We start from the raw sequence: 20,791 nt of genomic DNA on the forward strand, positions 1-20,791 counted from the left end.
GTGTTTTGAGGAATGCACACAGCTGGTAAGCGCAGACGACACCTTCATAAGCATGAGGATCCCACTTATGCATCTGCTCATGCAAACTGTGACGCACATTAAGGAGCAGGCGTCTGCAGCCAAGGTTGATGAGGAGGAAGACGAGGAGTGAAGCCTTGATGACAGTCAGCCATTGTCTGGTCAGGGAACTGTCGTGGACGAGGTGGAGGAAGAAGAGGAAGAGGAGGAGGAAGATGATGGGGATAATTATTTAGGGAAGGAGGATGCTTCTCGTGGGGCAAGAGAAAATATTGGCTTTGCAAGGTCTGGTACTGGGTTTGAGCGTGATTGGAGGGATGTGGATTTGCCTGAAAGTGCTCCTCCACCCAGCACTCGCAGTGCATCATTGACACCTGGAACATTGACCCACATGTCAGATTATGCCTTGCAGATCCTAAAAAGGGACTCCCGCATTGCCCAAATGATGAACGATGATGACTACTGGTTGGCCAGCATCCTGGATCCACGCTATAAAGGCAAATTCCAAAACATCATGCCACAGGAGAACCTTGACCTAATATTGGCTAATAAACAAGCTACTCTGGTAAACCGGTTGGTTGAGGCATTCCCAGCACACAGCAGCGGTGAAGGTTCTCACACAAGCCGTAGGGGCCGGGTGCAACTTGGAACAGGTGTTCGTGGTGCACACATCAGAAGTGGCGTTGGAGACAGGGGTTTCATGACCATGCTGTGGACGGATTTTTCATGTCCCGCTCACACGACTGGTAATACTGCATCAATTGAAAGTGACAGGAGACAGCACTTGTCAAGTATGGTTACAAACTACTTTTCCTCCCATATCGATGTTCTCCCTCACAGGTTATTCCCATTTGACTATTGGGCAGTTAAACTGGACACCTGGCCTGAATTGGCACAATATACCTTACAGGAGCTCGCATGCCCAGCTGCAAGTGTGCTATCGGAAAGAGTCTTCAGTGCTGCTGGATCAATACTGACAGAAAAAAGGACCCGTCTGTCGACCCAATATGTGGATGATCTAACCTTCATTAAAATGAACCATGCATGGGTTTCCAAGGATTTTGTCCCACCTTACCCTGATGACACATAGGTTGCCAGAAAAATTGCTTTCTTTGGTCCGCCTGTTCCTGGGACTTGACCAATTTCGCCTTTAGCAGCAGGTGAATGTCCCACATCAACATATGGCATTTTGTAAACCTCCCTAACTGGGCAGCCTCCTCCCCCTGGGCCGGGGTCACCACCGAGCGCATGCAACCGTGCGAGTGCCGTTGCCCTGGACAGGTGGGTGGGCCGACTCGTGGGCTCGGGACTGACACAGGGTCCCTCATAGTGCAATCAAGTGTCTCTGATGGTGGGGGTGCACACCCGCCATCAGACACACCACCGTACTATGAGGGTCCCAGTGCCAGTGCTGACCTCCACGAGTGGGCCCCCCTTGCTTGGGCAGAGCCCCAGCATTTGCAATGTTTTCCTCTCCCTGCTCCTCCGCTGTGTAGTCTGGGCTGTCAAATCCATCACTGGGACTGCCACTTCAAATTTGGTGAACTGATACAAGATGATGGTTAAGACGTAGCTATGCCCTGTCCCGCTGGCCGGGATCTAGCTTCAGATGATCAATGGTTTCCATTTCTTATGGACGTCGACTTACAATGAGATGCAGTGGTGGTTTCTCATCAGCTTTAACAGTTTTCCTACCCACAGACGTGTGACATTCCAGCGCACATTTTTAAATGTGCCCTCCCATACATGCCAATCGAATTGAATCGCCTACAGCCTGTGGCTTCTGTGCTTTGCACTCCAAAGTTACGTGAGAGATCATGATAGGCAATGAGCACCATGTTTACATCTGTCGCTGTGATCAAAATTGGATGGATATGAGTAACGGTGATGGGATCAACGGTGCTGCAATACAGCAACACTTTCTTCACAAAGAAAGGTTTTTGCTGTGTCCACACACTAATTATTTGAGGGTCAGCATCGCCTCTGAGAATTGTGACGGAAGTTGTACCCGTGAATAGTAATTTGTAGATTTCTGCAATCACTAGACTTTAGGTCAATAATTGTATGCATCTCATTTCCTATTGCAGAGAGTCTGGGCTGTCTTACTGAGACAGAAATATAAATGAAGATTTAAAAATACCACCAAAAGTGTATCATGGTGTACGCTTGAAATACATTTCCTTTTTTCTAATTTTTAGATTGTTGTGTAATCCATGCAGAGAACATGGAGATTTAAAATGTTTAAACTATGCTCTATATAACTGCTATCCAGTGATAATGTACCGTATCTCAACTTTGTACAATCTGGTCAAATCCATACTGGGCCTGAGACCGTCTGAGCCTGCCTCTTGATTGATACACATAGGTTTTCAATGTGTAAACTAGGCAACATATATACGTGTTATCCGTTGTAACTGTACCCTTTATCAACTTTCTCGAATCTTGTAGAATCCATACTGGGCCTGAGAATGGCTGCAGAGCTGTTAAGCAAGCTACAGCACCTGTGGTTTGGACACGTAATGTTTTGCATTTTTTCTGGAATGGCGGTTAGGCCGAAATCAGGAATTGCTGTTGACCTGCACTTACTGGGAAATCATCGTTTGCGGAGAATAATTGGAATCCCAGATCCCCATCACTGACGGTGTTCAGCGGGTTATCTGCACCTGTAAGCGACAAAAGCTGGTCCTTTCAGTGTAGCGCGCATGTAGCCCCGGACATGGAAGGCCATGATAACCCTGTTATTACTCGATCGCGCATGCCAGAGCCTCGCGTATCCCTCTAGTAAGCTTTACGCGTACCGCGGGGGCATGCCGGAGTCTCGTTCGTTAACGTAATAAAGCGGACAAATCGCTAGCACAACTACTAACGGACAAACCACACCACACACAGAATCGACAAAGCTTTCAATGTGTGCATCTTTTTGTGAAGTGGCATGGTTGTGGTTTCTCGGGTGGAGTCCAATTAAGCCGCAGGCTCCACTCCTGGTGGTGCCCTATTGGACATTCCTTTAAGGTTCAGCTTTGCATCCATACTGCCCCTAGAAACAAACTCTTTGCCTTCATGGACGCTGTTTTGAGGTTCGTGGGAATAACGCCGCCCGATCGCCAGTTGCCATAATTTATTGGTGGGAAGAACAACGGTATATGATCGTGTTCATTTTCAGATTTTGGTTTTCTTTTTTACATTTTTATTCCAGCCTTTCTTGACTTCATAAGGGCATGACAAGCCTTTATCTGTGTCTCCTCCACCTCCTCCTTTTACTCCTCCACCTCTTTTGTACATGTAGTTGCCCTTTTCCATATGTTATTTTTGTCTTCTGAGCATTTTGTCGGCTTTGGGACACCTTTTAAGGTATTTTGTAATTGTTTTCTATGTGTTTGTGTTTGCCTGCCATTGTTTTCAGTGTGAGATTGACAATTATCCTTTGACTGAATAGAGCTGTACGCTTCTGATACAGTGCCATATATGTGATGTTATTTTGTGTCTATTTTGTGCTAAATTTGGAAGTTTGGTGGAAGAGGCCGCGGACGTGGGCATGGGGGGGCCAGCTGGTGCTGATGGTGGTGGTGGTGCATCTGCTGGTAGTGGCAAAAACACAATAGCAGCTAAGGCAGGAGGTGTTGAGCCTGCGTCATGGTCTGTCTACGGAACGCCTGGAAGGCTACTGTTATGAGCGGTGGAACGCACTAAATAAAATTAAAATAAAGTGCGTTCACCGCTCGGGGTCCACCGTGCGGTAGATGACAAAACCGCTGCTGAAAGAGACAGGGCACTCAGGCGGAGATGTGCACAGGACTTTAGCTGCAGTCAGTGCACTAAAGCAGACTCTGTTATATGCACAGAACTGCCAACAAAACATAAATACCGCTGAGTCTGTTTAGGGTCACAGACTTCAGCGATGTGGACATGGTATTAAAGCTCACAGAAATAGCCTTAAACACCAGGACTATCCCCTCTAGACCTACCGTAAAACTTAAGGTATGAGGTGTCGCAACTGCGAACACCCGGGAGGCTGCAACCGCAGCACGGCGTGAACAGAGCCGCAAGCAAGGTGCTGCAAGGACGCTGGCGCAATGCAGGACGCTTAGCTGCTGCAAAAGGTATGGCTGGACCGCGCTGGCGCTAGCGCTGCTACTGGCGGCTGCCCAATCACTCACACAATCGCAATATCAGAGGGAAGGGGTTTCATAATAAGTCATCCACCAGTCCAAGCATCCATTACCATACACACAGCAGCAGTATGAAAATACTAGCGCATGGCGGAACGGCCATGCGCACTTTTTCTAGCGTTCGGGACCTGCCGAAAATCTCCAGAGCCCTGAGCATACCCAATGGAATCAGGAACAGGACCTGAGCACCTGACTCCTGAAGTCCAATGGGAGCTCATCCCATGAGCATGCTCAGAAGAAGGGACGAAGGACTTAGCCTCTGGTGGCAAATGTGAGGATCTGTGTTCCTGCATAGGTATTGTAGGAACCAGATTCCTAACATTACCCCCCTCCTAGGGCCCCCCCCTCCCTGAAGCCTCCGACCCACCAGCCTGTGCCCGGCAATGGCACAGACCTCAGACTCGCCAAACAGCGAACCTGATGTCCTAGTAGGTGAAACTGAAAACCGGGACATATGGATGGTATCAGCGGAGGTCAGGTCACCAGGTCTCAGGAGGGATACCCTGTTGACAATAGGAGCGGAAGGTTTAGGAGACCGCCGCCGTGTATCGACGGCCGTCACCACCCTCCATTCGGGGAGACTGTCCCGAGCACATAACGTGCATGCCCGAATGAATTTTTTGAAGTCTCGAGCTTTATGGGGCCACCAATACGCTCCAGCCAAGGTGTATATGAGCCGACATGTTTTATAAAAAAAAAAGCCATTTTATAAAAATAAAGTGAACTTTACTGTTGGAACTGGTGAAACATATATACAGCAGGCATCAGGTACAAAGTTTCTTTTCACATCTTCGGTTTTACACAGAGGCACAGGCATGGCGGTCACATGTGACAGCATCACAACATTTCAGCAATAAAACATAGGTGACTAGACATAGGTTACACCCCCATTACTAACCCTATAGTGAAATGTAATAAAGACAAGCAGCCCCATACAATGATGTTCCCAACTCCAAACTTCACTGTTGGTATGGTGATTTTGGGGTGATATGTAGTCCCTTTTGACCTCCAAACATGGTCTGCATTATGGCATCCAAAGAGTTCAATTTTGGTCTCATCTAGGCAGACTATATTGTCTCAGTATTTCACAGGCTTGTCTAAATGTTGTGGAGGAAACTTTAAACATGCCTGAACATGCTTTTTATTCAGCAATGGAGTCTTGTGTGGTGAGCGTGCATAGAGGCCATGGAGGTTCAGTGCATTACTTATTATTTTATTTAAAACTAGCTGAAGTGCCCAGCGCTGCCCGGGCATAGTAACTAACTGTGGCTAGTTATAGCAAATTATAATTATCCTCCATCACATAGTCCCGTGCCCATATACCCATCATGCATATCCACGATCCCATAGTCGAGTGCCCATATACCCATTATACATCCTTCATCTAATAGTCCCATGCCCATATACCCATCATACATATCCTCCATCCCATAGTCCCGTGCATATATACCCATCATACATATCCTCCATCCCATAGGCCCGTGCCCATATACCCATCATGCATATCCACGATCCCATAGTCGAGTGCCCATATATCCATCATGCATATCCTCCATCCCATAGTCCCATGCCCATATATCAATCATACATATCCGCCATCCCATAGTCCCGTGCCCATATACCCATCATGCATATCCTCCATCCCATAGTCAACCATTATAACATCATAATGAGAGGCGGCAGGTCTTGCAACCTATGATGACATCAGCGTCGCCATGGCAACCACTATGACATCATAATGAGGGGCGTGGCTTGACGGCCACACACTTTTTCCCCAGTATGTAGATAGGGGCAAAATTGTTTGGTGAATTGGAACGCGCGGGGTTAAATTTTCGCCTCACAACATAGCTTAGGACGCTCTCGGGGTCCAGACGTGTGACTGTGCCAAATTTTGTGGCTGTAGCTGCGACGGTGCGGATGCCTATACTGGACATACACACATACACATACATACACACATACATACACACTTTGAGCTTTATATATTAGATAATTGTATCTGCTGATTCAAGTCCATTTTGTAGTTTTCCACTGCTCTTGAACAACTCTTCTGATAATTCTTTCCACTACTCTGAAATCCTGCAAGGAGCACCTGATCTTACCTGGTTTATAGTGAAATTATCTACTTTCCATTTACAGATCATGACCTCAAAAGTGTTCACTGGAGCATTCAGTAGTTTAGGAAGTCATCCGTCACCAATGCCATCAGTAGGTTTTGCAACAATAAGGTTGAGAAGGTCTTGAGACAGCTCACTTGTTTTACCCATTATGAGCTATTTCTTGTGTGGCACCTTGGTAATGAGACACCTTTTTTTAGGCAATCAATTGAACCAGCTGATATTATTTTTCACTAGCAGGATTGCTTTTTAATTACCAATAGATTTTAGCTGGTGTCGTGGCTTTCCATGGCTTTTAGCACCTCACTTTCTTCCTGTGTTCAATATTTTTTTCTGTGTCATTTTTACATTCTTACACATAATTTATGGACATCTGTGGTTTGATCTCTTTGCCTTTGTGGGTTCAATGGGTTGTTAACGACAAATATGACAAATATATGTTTAGAAATATGTTTACTTAGAAAATGGTGATGTATTCAATACTTATTTCATGCGCTGTATGTATACACATACACACACCTCTTTAGATGATAAATCACACATAGCATTTGTAACATACTAAGTGAACAAGGTCCATTACAACACACTTTTTTGAATCCCTATAAAGGCAGCAAAGGAACGAAAGAGGATAGTAATATAAGTCTAAATCAACATAATAATTTTGAACTTTCGAAAAGATTGTGCAAAAATCCTGCACTGTGTTCCTCTACAGCCCCAGGTTTATATATATTACTGTCATATTTAGGGCTCATACTCACTTGTGAGAGACTCGTACCATTCTCATGCGAGTATCTCGCATGAAAACCTGGCACTGCCACCGGCACTCGGACTGGAGCGTGCGGCTACGTGTATTTCTATGCCGCCGCCGCACGCTCCAGTGCCAGTGCTGGCGGCAGTGCCAGGTTTTCATGCCAGAGGCTCTCACGAGAATGGTGCTAGTCTCTCACAAGTGAGTATGAGCCCTTATACTGTTTTTTCTGTGGTTAGTAATTTTCTCCCCATCTAATTGTATATTTCCCGATGGACTTACAAGGTGACAAGTTCTAGGAATCCACTTCTATTCACATACTGGAGGTCTCTACATTACATTAAGTATGGCCGAAACAGCCTCAATTTGCAGGTAAAAATGGAGGGAAATTGCTGTAAAAGGTAGGAATAATTTTTCAGGTAACATCAAACTATTAGACTGGTATATTGCATTGGTCATTGCAATACAGTGATTCCAATCTGAGAGTAAATTGATCCAGCAGTTGTTAATAGGTAGCAAGATGTGTAGCTGATCCTATGGCCGGGGTCACACTAACCGACGAAAAATACGGTCCGTAGTTTACATGCGTAATACGGATGAATGACCCCTAAATAGTGCTCCGTAGGTCATCCGTAAGCAAGGTGTGGTCGCGTATTTTGCGCATGTCAGCATCCGTATGTAATCCGTATGGCATCCGTATGCAATCCGTATGGTGAGATTTTCTCGCAGCCTTGCAAAATGGACATTTAACGGTTTTGAGGCCTGCTAACTATTTAAATCATTAGCCTGCACCCTATTTATTGCCTCAGGAACAGGTGGCTGCCTCCATTCTGTCCATTTGTCACCTTGCATTCACTAGGTGTGTTGGTGTTGTATGTGCAACATGGCAAACAGTCTGAGTTTCAACACAACTGAGCAGGTTCTCTTCAACTGGCTTTTGTCACGCCTCTTTGGCCAACCATACCCAGTGATAGTGGATCCGCGGAGGAGGAGACGCATGTGGGTCCATCCACTTTTGAGGCAACGACTCACAAGAGGTCATTTTCACCACCTCTATTCTTCTATGCGGGAGCATCCTGTCAAATTCTACCAATACTGTCGCATGAGCCTTGCAACATTTGATCGACTCTTGGAGACAGTGCGCCCTGGGATAACCTTTCAGGACACAAGGATGCACAAAGCTATATCTGCAGAGGAGCGACTTCTACTCACAATACGGTATGTACTACACAACCACATTCTCTACGTTCATAATGTGTGGGCCAAAGTATGTATTTTTGGCTTATTGGACTAAGATTAATGCCCTCATCTTAGTCCACATATGTTTCAACTTACAGACCAGAATGTTATGTGTAATATGTACTGAATATCACTTAGTAATTGGGCAAACAAAGATGTGTGTGTTATTCGCTCTGAATTCCTAACACGTTTTGTATGTATGTACCTGGTGTTTTTGTAATTTGGGCATTCAAAAATCTTCCTTTTCTGTTGTTCTTCAGCTTCCTGTCCACTGGCCTTTCTTATGCCGCCCTCCACCATGAGTTTCTCATTGGAAGATCTACCATTTCAGGCATAGTCAGGTCAACGTGTATTGAAATCTGGACAAGACTCCATCAACTCGTCATGCCCGAGCCCAGGATGGAAGACTGGTTGAGGATATCAAGGGACTTTGAGGAGGAATGCCAGTTTCCTAATTGTATTGGGGCTCTTGATGGCAAACATATCCGGGTGCGTAAGCCGCCAAACTCTGGCTCCCAATTCTTCAATTATAAACAATACTTTTCTGTTGTATTGTTGGCTCTGGCAGACCCTAAATACAAGTTTATAATTGTTGACATTGGGGCCTATGGAAGGACGGGAGACTCTCGAGTCTTCAATACTTCCATTATGGCTCGGCGGCTACGCACCAACCAGCTGGATCTACCGCCACCACGCCAGCTACCAGGCTCCATTCCAGAATCAGTCCCTTATGTCCTTGTGGCAGATGAGGCGTTTCAGTTAACACGCAATGTCATGAGGCCATATCCCCGGCGCAACCTTGACCACAGGCGCAGAATTTTTAACTTGCGCCTATCACGTGCTCGGCGACTGGTGAAGTGTTCCTTTGGCATTCTTTATGCCAAATGGCGGGTACTCCAGTCTGCCATTCAGCTGAGTGAGCAAAATGTAAATGAAGTAGTGAAAGCCTGTGTGGTTCTTCATAACTTCACCAGGATTCATGATTGTTCTTCCTCTGCTGGTGTTGTGCGTAGGCCGGACAATGTGTGTAGGGTGAGACCACCTATCAACCTTCAACGTAGACCGCTCTCTGGGCTCAAAGTGCGTGATATTTTCACTAATTACTTTATGTCACCTGAGGGGGAAACTTCTTGGCAAGAGCATGCTGTATCTATGTTATAATGTTTGCTTTTATGTGTGTCTAAATATATATATTTCTACCCCTTCTGATTCTATGTCTGTTTAATGGCATTGTTTAGCGTATGTTAGTATGCTGATACGGTTTTTGATAATTGAGACAGAGACGTAAATTGTAGTAGACAAATTTTTACTTTTGCCTTTTTTTGTTTCTTTTTTTAAAGGCAAACATATTTGTGCCATATGATACCTGGGGCAATGGGCCAAATTGCCCTTTTTGCAGATGTGAACATTTTTGAAGTATAAAATTTGCACACATTTCCAAAACAAACAGAATGTTATAACAAACTTGCTACATTAGACATTTTGAATCCAAAGGAAAAAAGATGTGTTCTCCATCAACAAAATTATATAAAAAAGATACAACTCACATTTCTTAGGAATGTTTGATAATCATATTAATAAGCCACCATGACAGCCAAGGCTACCTTACGCGTTTCTGACACATATTACATGTCTGTAAAAAGACTATATTTCACCAAGCTATACTGGGAAAGTCAAAGGATCAAAACAGACTACTCACTTGATAATGCCGAGAAAAGGCGTGCTGCCGTTATTCAAGTAGTCACTGTTTTGCCTGCTAAATATATTCCAGAATCAAGGCGAACAGCCTCAAGAACATCACGCTCTCTCTATGTATTATCAAGTGAGTAGTCTATTTTGATCCTTTGACTTTCCCAGTATAGCTTGGTGAAATATAGTCTTTTTTACAGACATGTAATATGTGTCAGAAACGCGTAAGCTAGCCTTGGCTGTCATGGTGGTTTATTAATATGATTATCAAACATTCCTAAGAAATGTGAGTTTTAGGCTTTTTATCTAAAATTGATGATGGAGACCACCTCTTTTTTCCTTTGGATAGGGATTTTGAGCACCAGTTGAACCACACTGGGCATCTCCTGCCATCAGACCGCTTATGGACACTGATGTACAGTATGCGTAAACAATTTGCATGTTTTTATGCTGTTATAAATTGGGGAAAGTTGGGGAAGGACAAGGCGGAAGAGCAGCCTGTGGTTGCTGCTGGCTACTTTGAGCAACATCGCCCTGTGTGGGGGCATACTGTTGCCCATGATGTGGGTAGTGTCCTTCCTCATGTGATTGTTGGGGGTACTGGCCAGAGTAATAATGATGAGGGGCATCTTGGTGGCTCTGGTACCCACCAATATAGCCATGTCATCCCCAACCAGGTTGGGACCAGCCTCCAACACTGCATGGGAAAAAGTGGCCATATTGGTGGGGTTGGCTAGAGGCAGACATATGTTGCTGCTGCTGTGAAGGTTGGGTAGGAGGAGGAAGGGGGTTAGGTGTAGGCCCACCTATTTGAGTATCTTCAGACCCTGCTTGAGCAAGCATCTGTGTGGGTGGTCTCATGCGCATTAGATTTCGGGGGGAATGCTGCCACCTCTCCAGATATTCAAACAGCTCATATGGGGTATTCTGGGGTGTGCTTGCATCAAGCAGGATCTGAAAACATCCTCGAATACGGAGCCTCACCTCATGGGAAAGGGCACAGAGATAAAAGGCAAGGCTACGTGAATATGCCTCCTCTCCATCATCTGTATTCACTCTAGCCAGATAATTTAGGACCCCTGTGTCCACATTGGTCCTGGTATCTTGTGCAGGGATCTGGCGCCTTCTTCGTCCTCGCCGGGATGTTCCAGCAGGCTGTGGGGAGCCCCAGATCTGGGCAGTTGGGCTGCTGCTCATGTTGCCCTGCTCCTCCAGTATGGGTGATGTTGCAGCAGCAGACGGTCCTGGTGGTGTGGTTTGGGGCACAGGCAATGGGTTCTCCTGAGATGATTCTTCACCCATGCTTCTTGTAGGGGGAGAAGATGGGCCAGCCACCTCATCCCCTACAGGGTCAATTATGGGCTCTGTATCTGAGCCCGTTCCTCTATCCGTAAGGTTGGAGTGAGTTCTGTTATGAAAGAGAACAGAGCCAAAAATACATTAATATTTTTGACCCTGTAAAGTATCTGTGTATTGTGGTGTGAGGTATCTACTTACAGTCTCAGATCGTAAGAATGAAAGACAGCAAAATGTGCTGGAGTGGGTTATCAAAATCATAGTGATTTAGATGTGTTGGTAATCACAACCAAGATTCCAGCACATGAATGGATAGTGCAGAACACACTGCATATAACCATAGCAACTGACGAAAAGCAGTGAAAAAGTCCTCATATCACAAGGTAAAGTGCAAAGTAGGTTTTTATTGAAAGGTGAAACAAACAGAACATGGCTAAAAAGTGACATTGGTAGGAAAAGAAAGGCTGGGTGACCATGGCAGCTCCAAATAAATAGTCATGAGAAATACATGAACATTGTGAAGTGTCTAACTGTCTAAACATAAATAATGTTTGCCCATGGTCGTGACCATAACTACAGGGAAAAAATTCCTACATGAATGATGACAGGCAAAAACATACAATATGGTAATAAAGGAGGCACTTACACAAGAAGGAGCAGCAAGGGAGACCACAGCCGTACCCCAACGCGCGGCGTTTCGGCGATAATGCCTTCCTCAGGGGGCATGTGTAACTGCTGACAAAGGCCCATTATATAGGGGAAGTGAAAGTGAAAGTAAAATCATGCCCAGGATCAAGACACACCCACCCATCGGTCACAGCTAATGCATACAAATCACAGGGGATGGTTGCAAGTGAAAGCACCAATCACGTCCAAGCACCGGACACACCCACCATCCCAGCCATTGAACACCGCTGACGTAGACAAAACACGGGGCCCCGTGCAGTCAAACGTCAGACGGTGGGCAGGAGGGAGGAGGGTGATGTCACGTGGTCCGTGACGCAATCGGCGCATGCGCAGTATGGACAGAGTCAACAGCGGCCATTTTGGAAAGGGGAAAAATGTAGGGGCAAAGCTGGAATCCGCACCAGCATATAATTAACAAAGTGTATAGCAGCCAATATAACGATAGACATAGGGGAGGCCAAAGTAGAATGGATATCATACTAAGTACAGGCAACCAATGGGTAGATAAATGTATCTATATCTGTATCTCTCTCTCTTACGGTACTATAATGTGTGCATGAGACAAGTAAATGTGAGAAAATGATAACAATAATAATAATACAAAAATGAAATAAAAGGAGTCCATACAAGAACCTAACTACACATGAACCAAATCAGGCTAGAAAAGGACATATATACACAGCATTATGTTGGCCCAAATGCAGAAAAAAAAAAAAAAAAAAGAGAGAAATGTCCAGTCCAATGCAAAAATCAAGAGACCAGGTTGGGCGTGTAGTGAGGATCCGTTAGGCATCACATCCCCATGGAACAGGACTGAAATGTTCATCCACATGAGGGGCCGAGAGGCAGCAGAAACACGAAGTCACTATAATAAGAATAAAATAAATTAAAAACATGCTAAAAAACATACAAACCAATATCACATAAATGGATTATAGGAAAGGAGCAAAAGAGAGGCTCTCATTAAGGCCATGTGGGTGAACAGTCTTGAGTCGCCAGATCCACCGGGCTTCGAGCTGGCTGAGTCTTTTGGACAAACCCCCGCCTCGGACATCAATTTTGAGCGCATCAATACCTTTAACCTTCAATAGGGCAGCGTCACAGTCATGGAAATCAAAAAAATGACGTGGTATGGTTCTGAGGGTAGCGGGCTCATCATGTGTGCGTGCCGCTAGGATGCCCAGCACATGTTCCCTCACTCTTACTTTAAGTTGGCGTGTTGTGAGGCCGATATAAATCAGGCCACAAGGGCAGGTGGCATAATATATGACATATCTAGTGGTACAAGTTATTCTCTGACGAATATCATATGTAGTGGTACCACTAGAGTCACAAAAAGAGTTATCACGTATTATATTGGGACATGCCACACAACCACCACACGGGACACAGCCACCCCCAGGGCTGAGTTTATCCAAGAAGGTCTGTGGTTTACGAGCAATGTAATGACTGGAGACCAAATGGTCTCTAAGATTCTTAGAGCGCCTAAAGGACATGGATGGTCTAGGGGATAGAAATTGATTGATAATCGGGTCAACCCGAAGGATCGGCCAGGCTCTCTGTAAGGCCATACGTACCTGGTTGGACCTCGAGCTAAATGTAGTAACGAACCTAATAGTCCCATTTTTATTTGGGCGCTGGACAAATTCAGAGCGATATAAAAGATCATGGCGGGAAGCATACTTGGCCCTATTAAGAGCCCGCTTGATGGACCTGTGGCTATAGCCACGTACCAGAAAACGTTGGCGCAAAATTTCAGCCTGCCTAAAAAAATCTTCGTCCGTGGAGCAGATCCTACGAAGACGTAGGAACTGCCCCACGGGAACGGCACGAATAATGTGCTTTGGATGGCTAGAACTAGCATGTAACAAAGAATTAGTGGCGGTTGCCTTCCTGAAGATGTCCGTCTGCAGGACCCCAGCGCGGTCCCTCTTGATAGTAACATCTAAAAAATCAAGGGACTCCCCACTATATGAAAACGTTAGATGGATATTCTGATCGTTGCCATTCAAGAGAGTAATAAGTTGTTCAAGGTCGGCGGGTGTGCCATGCCAGACGAAGAAAATGTCATCAATGTACCGTGTCCACAGGGGGACACGGCACATTGAGAGACCTTCGTCTGACATGAAGAGGTCCCTCTCCCACAGCCCCAGGAAAAGACCCACATAGGAGGGCGCATAGGCCGCACCCATCGCGGTCCCCTGGAGCTGTAGGTAGAAGGACCCCTTAAAGACAAAAAAATTGTGGGTGAGGGTGAACTCAAGTAGTCTCAGCAGGAGGTCCCTTAAACCTGGACTGAGGTTGGAAGTACTTAAAAAGTATTTGACCGCCTTAAGGCCATCAGTGTGTTTGATGTTGGTATATAGGGATTCCACATCCGCTGAGACTAGAAGAGTATCACCCCCAAGGCACAACCCGTCGACCCTGCGTAATAGATCACCTGTATCACAAAGAAAGGAGGGAAGGCTAGTAGCAAGGGGCTGCAGGTGGAAATCAATCCATTTGTTAACATTTTCCAAGAAATTCCCCCGTCCCGAGACAATGGGCCGCCCGGGTGGAACAGAGGAGCTCTTGTGGATCTTGGGGAGAAGATATAGGGTGGGGACTTTGGGTTCGGGTACGATAAGAGCATTATGTAGCTCTTTAGTGATAATGTCGTCCTGTGTAGCATTTTTAAGAATAGTCTCCAACATGACGGAGTAGGCAGAGAGAGGGTTATATGTTAATTTTTTATAACAGACGATGTTATTCAGTTGTCTAAATACCTCCTTCTCGTACATGTCTACCGGCCACAGGACGACATTACCACCCTTGTCAGCAGGTTTAATAAGAACCCCAGGTATATTTTGAAGTGCTCTCAGCCTACATCTCTCCCCAAGGGAAATATTGTCATTAGTAATAAACCGAGGAATATTATAGAACTCCTCCGTAACCACCCGGACGAACATGTCAATGGCAGCACAAGAGGATAATGGGGGGAACTTCTTGGATTTTGGTCGAATGGACGGGGGAATCTTACCTCCATCATTTTCATTTCTAGATGCAAGCTCCTCCAATATGGTTAACGCCGCCTGTTCCTCCTCTGTGGGAAACAGGGATTGCATGTCGTTAGAATGAAAATATCTCTTGAATAGCAACGATCGCGCAAATAGGTGGAGATCCTTAATTGTATCAAATAGGTCAAAACCGGACGCTGGAGAGAAAGAGAGACCCCTACTGAGGAGCTGCAGATCTGCCGCAGAAAGGGAAACGTCACTAAGATTAATCACCTTATTATCGTGTCCAGAAGCGCCCAGATTCCGCTTGTACGGATGGAACGTATGGTCCCGCAATCTTGCCATCTCATTGTTGGAAGCAGATAGTGAAGAGGTAGACGATATATCAGACTTCCCACTCATGGAGGAGATCGACAGAGCAGAAGAAGCCTTACGTGAGGAAGGCTGGATAACACTCTGTCTCCATAAATAAACTCTCTTGGATGAGTAATCTCTGGAGTCCCTGTTAAATTTGGAAACTTGAGAATCCTGAACTTATTACTCTCTTGAATGGCAACGATCAGAATATCCATCTAACGTTTTCATATAGTGGGGAGTCCCTTGATTTTTTAGATGTTACTATCAAGAGGGACCGCGCTGGGGTCCTGCAGACGGACATCTTCAGGAAGGCAACCGCCACTAATTCTTTGTTACATGCTAGTTCTAGCCATCCAAAGCACATTATTCGTGCCGTTCCCGTGGGGCAGTTCCTACGTCTTCGTAGGATCTGCTCCACGGACGAAGATTTTTTAGGCAGGCTGAAATTTTGCGCCAACGTTTTCTGGTACGTGGCTATAGCCACAGGTCCATCAAGCGGGCTCTTAATAGGGCCAAGTATGCTTCCCGCCATGATCTTTTATATCGCTCTGAATTTGTCCAGCGCCCAAATAAAAATGGGACTATTAGGTTCGTTACTACATTTAGCTCGAGGTCCAACCAGGTACGTATGGCCTTACAGAGAGCCTGGCCGATCCTTCGGGTTGACCCGATTATCAATCAATTTCTATCCCCTAGACCATCCATGTCCTTTAGGCGCTCTAAGAATCTTAGAGACCATTTGGTCTCCAGTCATTACATTGCTCGTAAACCACAGACCTTCTTGGATAAACTCAGCCCTGGGGGTGGCTGTGTCCCGTGTGGTGGTTGTGTGGCATGTCCCAATATAATACGTGATAACTCTTTTTGTGACTCTAGTGGTACCACTACATATGATATTCGTCAGAGAATAACTTGTACCACTAGATATGTCATATATTATGCCACCTGCCCTTGTGGCCTGATTTATATCGGCCTCACAACACGCCAACTTAAAGTAAGAGTGAGGGAACATGTGCTGGGCATCCTAGCGGCACGCACACATGATGACCCCGCTACCCTCAGAACCATACCACGTCATTTTTTTGATTTCCATGACTGTGACGCTGCCCTATTGAAGGTTAAAGGTATTGATGCGCTCAAAATTGATGTCCGAGGCGGGGGTTTGTCCAAAAGACTCAGCCAGCTCGAAGCCCGGTGGATCTGGCGACTCAAGACTGTTCACCCACATGGCCTTAATGAGAGCCTCTCTTTTGCTCCTTTCCTATAATCCATTTATGTGATATTGGTTTGTATGTTTTTTAGCATGTTTTTAATTTATTTTATTCTTATTATAGTGACTTCGTGTTTCTGCTGCCTCTCGGCCCCTCATGTGGATGAACATTTCAGTCCTGTTCCATGGGGATGTGATGCCTAACGGATCCTCACTACACGCCCAACCTGGTCTCTTGATTTTTGCATTGGACTGGACATTTCTCTCTCTTTTTTTTTTTTTTTTTTCTGCATTTGGGCCAACATAATGCTGTGTATATATGTCCTTTTCTAGCCTGATTTGGTTCATGTGTAGTTAGGTTCTTGTATGGACTCCTTTTATTTCATTTTTGTATTATTATTATTGTTATCATTTTCTCACATTTACTTGTCTCATGCACACATTATAGTACCGTAAGAGAGAGAGATACAGATATAGATACATTTATCTACCCATTGGTTGCCTGTACTTAGTATGATATCCATTCTACTTTGGCCTCCCCTATGTCTATCGTTATATTGTCTGCTATACACTTTGTTAATTATATGCTGGTGCGGATTCCAGCTTTGCCCCTACATTTTTCCCCTTTCCAAAATGGCCGCTGTTGACTCTGTCCATACTGCGCATGCGCCGATTGCGTCACGGACCACGTGACATCACCCTCCTCCCTCCTGCCCACCGTCTGACTTTTGACTGCACGGGGCCCCGTGTTTTGTCTACGTCAGCGGTGTTCAATGGCTGGGATGGTGGGTGTGTCCGGTGCTTGGACGTGATTGGTGCTTTCACTTGCAACCATCCCCTGTGATTTGTATGCATTAGCTGTGACCGATGGGTGGGTGTGTCTTGATCCTGGGCATGATTTTACTTTCACTTTCACTTCCCCTATATAATGGGCCTTTGTCAGCAGTTACACATGCCCCCTGAGGAAGGCATTATCGCCGAAACGCCGCGCGTTGGGGTACGGCTGTGGTCTCCCTTGCTGCTCCTTCTTGTGTAAGTGCCTCCTTTATTACCATATTGTATGTTTTTGCCTGTCATCATTCATGTAGGAATTTTTTCCCTGTAGTTATGGTCACGACCATGGGCAAACATTATTTATGTTTAGACAGTTAGACACTTCACAATGTTCATGTATTTCTCATGACTATTTATTTGGAGCTGCCATGGTCACCCGGCCTTTCTTTTCCTACCAATGTCACTTTTTAGCCATGTTCTGTTTGTTTCACCTTTCAATAAAAACCTACTTTGCACTTTACCTTGTGATATGAGGACTTTTTCACTGCTTTTCGTCAGTTGTTACAGTCTCAGATCCAGAATAGGGGTGAGGAAGGAGAGGCGGTCATAATAAATGTATTTTCTTTTGACGTAGCCCGCATCACCACTCCTGGACCGCTGCTGACGTTCCCGCCTGTACTGATCGCGGATGCTGCGCCAGCGTCTCATCACATCTTCCACTGCAATGTGACAGGAAATATTATCAATTTTACATATTTGATCGGTCACATTTGCTTCCAGTAGTCTAGGCATGTGGCCTTCTGGGGTGTGCTTTCTACCCAGGGTGGCATATCTAATTGGGGCATCCAGGCCAGATATACAGGGTCAGAATAGTTCACGTATCAAGTAACTACACTTAATAATTTGGTTGGCTAAGAGGATGAGGAGCTTGTGGCCTGAGCAAAATTACGGCAGTGTCAAACCACGTGTCACATCAAAATCTACCCGCCTCATGAGGAAAAAAGTAGAAGCACAGGAAGGGGGGGCTGATTCTGTATGCATTTTATGATGTGAGGTAATTTTAATCATTTTTTGGCCTTGTACTTACTCAGTTTCTGCTGCTCCTCACGTGGGCGATCACCAAAATCATGGAACATCTGCCGACATATGCGCCTCCATGACGCCTCCTTTCTTGCCCGGTTGGCATAATGGGCATCACGTTGGTCCCAGAGTTCGGGACGCTCCTGCATCAGTACAATGAGCATCTCCACATTTAGGAAATATGGCGCCATGCTGCTGCTGTACTCCGTGGAGGTGTACTTCCTGGATGTCTGGAGCGGTTTTTGAGCTCATTTGCATGTCTAGGCTTCCTGATGATGGATTGGCCCATTTCCTGTCACCAGCCAAAAGACCTGCGTATTTCTCGCAAGTCACACGTGTGGTCCGTGTGTAAACCGTATTTTTTGCGCACCCATAGACTTGCATTGGCGTATTACAGGCGCATGCTGCGATTGGCACGGACCGTAGAATACGGCCGAGAAATATACGGCTGTTGGGAGCAAACCCATAGAGAATCATTGGTCCGTGTGTAATGCGTGCTTTTAACGCCTCTCACTCGTCCGTATTCCTCTCTAGTGTGACCCCGGCCTATTACTGAGGATGGCGGGTGGAAACCAAATAGCATTGCACTCATTTCATTGGAAGAAGTATGCTCATAAGACATACTGATAGGGAACTTAGATTGTGATTCCCATCGAGGACAGCGATGATAATGTGTGCAAACTGTAAAGCGCTGCGGTATATGTTACCGCTATATAAAAATAAAGATTATTTATTATAAGATGAAATGGTCTTTAAATAGGTCAAAAGTTAAACATGACATTTCCTTTGTATTTTAGGCAAAAAAAAGTTGTCATTTTTTTTACATTTTAAAATGACAAAAAGGAAAATGGTTAAATGCAAAAGTTTGGGCACCCTTGGAGCTTTGTGTGCTCAGATAACTTTGACCAAGGTTCGGACATTAATTAGCCTGTAAGAGTGCTGCTTGCTCACTATCATCATTAGGAAAGACCAGGTGATGCAAATTTCACAGCTTTATAAAAACCCAGCCTCCTCTAACGCTGTCCCAAAAAAACAGCAGCCATGGGTTTTACTAAGCAGCTGCCTAGCACTCTGAAAGTGAAAATAGTGGAGGCCCACAAAGCAGGAGGCTACAAGAAGATAACAAAGCGTTTTCAAGTCGCCCTTTCCTCAGTTTGAAATGTAATTAAGAAATGAAAGTTAATATGAGCAGTGGAGGTAAAGATAAGGCCAGGAAGACCAAGCAATATTTGAGTAAGAACTGCTCATAGGATTTCTGAAGACACTTGCACAAATATGGCCTTCAGGGAGGCGGCTTCCTCAGTGGCTGCTGAAAGCAGGCAGTGAGGAAGCCTGTGCAGCGGCTGTCAGATCGCTGATCTGACACAGCGCTGTTCTAAATGTCAGATCAGCGATCTGACACTTCACAGTAATATCCCCCCTGGGGCAAAGCAATAAAGTGAAAAAAAAGTAGAAAAATAATTTAAAAAAAATCCCAAAATAAATTAAAAAAAAAAATATTTCCTAATAAATTCATTTTTTGGAAATAAAAAAAAAAACAATAAAAGTACACATAATTAGTATCGTCGCGTCTGAAACAACCCCTCCTATAAAACTGTCCCACTAGTTAACCCCTTTAGTGAACCCCTTAAAAAATAAAAATAAATAACAAAGCAACAAAAATGCGTTATCATCATATCGCTGAACAAAAAGTGCAATAACGCACGATCAAAAAGACGCATATAAATAATCATGGAACCGCTGAAAACGTCATCTTGTCCTGCAAAAAATTAGCCGCCATATAGCATCATCAGCGAAAAAATAAAAAAGTTATAGCTCGCAGAATAAAGTGATGCAAAAATAATTCTTTTTGATATAAAATACTTTTCATTGCATAAAAGCAACAAAACATAAAAAAATGACATAAGTGAGGTATCGCTGTAATCGTACTGACCCGAAGAATAAAACCGCTTTATCTATTTTACCACACGCGGAACAGTGTAAACGCACCCCCCAAAAGAAATTCTTGAAATGCTGGTTTTTGTTCATTCTGCGTCCCAAAAATCGGAATAAAAAGCGATCAAAAAATGTAAGGTGCCTGAAAATGGCACCAATAAAAACGTCAACTCGTCCCGCAAAAAATAAGACCTCACATAACTCTGTGGGTCAAAATATGGAAAAATTATAGCCCTCAAAATGTGGTGATACAAAAACTATTTTTACAATAAAAAGTGTCTTTTAGCGTATGACAGCTGCCAAACATAAAAACCGCCATATATAGTAATTCAAACCCCCCGTTATCACCCCCTTAGTTAGGGAAAAATAATAAAATTAAAAATAAGTATTAGGGTTAGGGTCTGGGCTAGGTTTGGAGTTAAGGATAGGGTTAGGGTTATGGTTAGGGCTGAGATAGGGTTAGAGGTGTGTTGGGG

The sequence above is a fragment of the Dendrobates tinctorius genome, unplaced genomic scaffold (genome assembly GCF_039654945.1).
Source record: "Dendrobates tinctorius isolate UK_male_01 unplaced genomic scaffold, ASM3965494v1 ptg000023l, whole genome shotgun sequence".
Lineage (NCBI taxonomy): Eukaryota > Metazoa > Chordata > Amphibia > Anura > Dendrobatidae > Dendrobates > Dendrobates tinctorius.